The following is a 3210-nucleotide window of genomic DNA, read 5'->3' on the forward strand; positions in this document are numbered from 1 at the left end:
TCTCTCTCTCTTTCTTTGATTCCTCATTGTATTATTAATTAGATTCTCTATAAAACCCAGTTGACTTGGGTATATTCATAATTGGGAATATTTCCCTGGCGACCACCTTATATTTGATTTAAAACAAGACACTGTAGTAAAAACACATTTTCTGCGCTCACAATTTACTCACCCACTCTTATATCTACTACAATTTATATCTTCCACTATTTTACTCACTACAGTTTACAACTTAACTCTTACAGTTTATGGCATCCACTCTTTTAAATGCCACACCAGGAACCAAAAACTAACTTAGAGTTAAGGGAACTGGGAACTCATAGAACCTACAAAATAGGCAGTAACATACCTATGGGGAGATGACTGAGCTTGATCACAAGCACTTTATGACTTTGATACAAGACAAGTCATACCCAGTATCACTGTGCAAACAAGAGGGTTTAGCAAAGTCACTGTACTATTCCCCATCTCTACCTTTAGGAGGATACTAGAGTATATTCATAGGTTTTATATTTCTGCTGTCTATTGGTATTGAATCACTAATCAGAGGAAGGATTTGACCCACTTGAAATGTGTACCATACACAATCCCTTAGCCATTATCATGTTCTCTAGACAGTAAAGTGAAATCATATTAGAAGGATTTAAAACTGTAGCTCCTTCTGGATCCCCCAGTGTCTTCACTCTGCTTTAAATGAGCCTCTTCCTCCCAGAATCAGGATAACTGAAATGCCATTCTGCAATCATGGTGGAAATTGGATGCACTCTCCTAAGATTCTTCATGATGCTTTCTGTGCGGTCTGCCACAGATAAGCCAATGGCCCAGGAAGTGTAGCTCTTCAACTTGATCACCTCATAAGCACTTTCAACTACTTGTTTATGAAACATTTTTCCAATGCTCTGAATCACCATCAGTTCCTAGAGCAGGATGAAGAGTCTTCAGAGAGACACCAGCAACATTCAAAGCACTCCATACAGAAATACTTGAGTCTCCATGTTCCCCAAGGATCCATCCATGACAACTTGAAGAGTGGATACCGAGTTTTTCCCCCATCAGGTAATGAAAACGGACAGAATCCAGATTGCAACCACTTCCAATAACAGTTTTTAGGAAAGCTTCCAGGCCACATATGTCAAAATATCTACTGGATTGGAGACAACAAGCAACGTGCAATTAGGGATGTATTTAACAATATTGGGAATGATGAACTTAAACATATTCACATTATGCTGGACCAAATGAAGACGACTTTCTCCTTCCTGCTGACATGCCCCAGCAGTAATCACAACCAGCTTTGAGTTTGCAGTCATGGAATAGTCTTTGCTAAAGATGATCTTTGGTGTTTTGAGGTTAAGGCTGCCATGTTGGAGATCCATCATCTCTCCCTTTAATTTGTCTTCTATAATATTAACTAGGGCAAGTTCATCATTAAGATACTGATGGCACATGCCATTCCAACTGCACCAACCCAAACACCAGTTATCTTGCTATGAGTAGTCTGGTCTTCCTTTAGGACACTCACAATCAGCTGATCATGATTAGCTGATCCTTGACAGTTCCCATATTCTGGGGGTGGAGGTTGGGGGGAAATCTAAGATTTTTGGTCAGGCTACGAAGAAGTCAGAGATGTACATGATTTATTATTATTCCACAAATGGGGAAACTAAATCCCAGAGAATAACCTGTTGATGGTCACATAGACAATAACTGATTGTCTCAAACTGTACTAGATCCCAAGTGTTTGAATTCCAAGCCCAGTAATCCATCATCATTATACCATAATTGAAGCGTATGTCCCAGTAGATGATGTAGAGAAATTCTATAAAGAATTTGCCAATGTAATAATAGCTGACATTTATATAGTGCAAATTTGACCTTAATACAAGGAAACATTTCCTAACAATTAGAGACATCCCAAAGTGAAATGGCTGCGTAGGGAGGTGACATTTTCTCATCTCTCAAGGTCTTGAGCTAAAGCTTGATCCCATTACTGGTCATGTTATGGAAAGACAGATCATTGGTCACTATGTAGATTTGTGTCAGTCTGCCCATCCATCCAGGCAGCCAGCCTGGATCTTTACAAGATTGTAAAGAAAACAGCTTGAGTAAAGCTACATTGTCCTACAGGGTCATGATGGTAGCTGAATGGAATTTATGTACACACAAATCTCAGATGGATCTAGGGAGAGTTGGCATTGAAAGGGAAGCAAAATAATTCAAAAGACTGACAGCTTAGGGAACTATTGGTTTGACTCACAAAAGAACAAATATAACTCTGAGGTTATGAAACAGACTCCCCCAAAGGGCTATCAACATATTCATGTGGACCAGAGGAAAAATAGCAGCTTTAATTTATTGGAAAACTAGGAGGTAGAGGTTCAAGGGAGAAGTAGCAAAGTCCAGTCAATGACTTCAGCAGCTTCCAGCTTGTTGGAAAAAGCATCCTAGGAGATGGTATCAACAGCTCCTGAGAATTAGGAAACAGTAGCTTGGAAGAAAGAGAAATGTTCCAGTTAGGACTTAGCCCTAAAACATTCAGGCTATACATCTCCCTCTCCATGAGAAAGTGTACCCCTACTTGTGAATATTTTCCTTGTCATTGTCCTTTTGTGGCACAGTGGAATGGACACAGACCCTAAAGTTTGAGGACCTGGATTTAAATTTTTCCAATCTCTACCACTGTGATCATGGGCAAATAATTTACTAGGTTCCTGATCTGCAAAATGAGGGAGAGCTTGCAACTTTTGATCTATTTCTTCACCTTTGCTTCTTAGAATGCCATATCCTTCAGGACAGCTTATGAATAATTTTCTACCTGGAACCTTTCCTAAACCTCTTAGCTGCTAGTGACCTCTTCCTGATTTTACTAGGCTATACAATTTTAAAATGTGTTACATTTATATTTTGACATCATTTGTAGAGTTTTAGCAGCAGATAAACAAATGAAGTTAGTACCTAGTTTAGCAAAAATAATTAAAGTAGGAAACTAGCAGATTGTATGCTTCTTTCTCTGGGCATCTATATTCTGAGTTGAGTTTCTAGTGACTCAACCCCACCCCACTCCTCTGCCCCTCATCCTTGGGCATCAGTCACATGATCTGTAGTCTCTAACTGTAGGACTCCAAGGTCTCTGCCCCTACCCTTACTGTATGGGCTGATTTCCTAGGGTTACTCTCTACATAAGTCCTTATGTTGCAAGATCTCACCTCA

The 3210-nt window shown here is 39.5% G+C and overlaps 1 pseudogene; it reads right to left on the reverse strand.

The window, feature by feature from the left end:
• Window positions 1–521: 521 nt before the first annotated feature.
• LOC100618080 (L-lactate dehydrogenase A chain-like) lies at window positions 522–1468 on the reverse strand (annotated as a pseudogene).
• Between the last annotated feature and the right edge of the window lie 1742 nt (window positions 1469–3210).

The sequence above is a fragment of the Monodelphis domestica genome, chromosome 6 (genome assembly GCF_027887165.1).
Source record: "Monodelphis domestica isolate mMonDom1 chromosome 6, mMonDom1.pri, whole genome shotgun sequence".
Taxonomy (NCBI): domain Eukaryota; kingdom Metazoa; phylum Chordata; class Mammalia; order Didelphimorphia; family Didelphidae; genus Monodelphis; species Monodelphis domestica.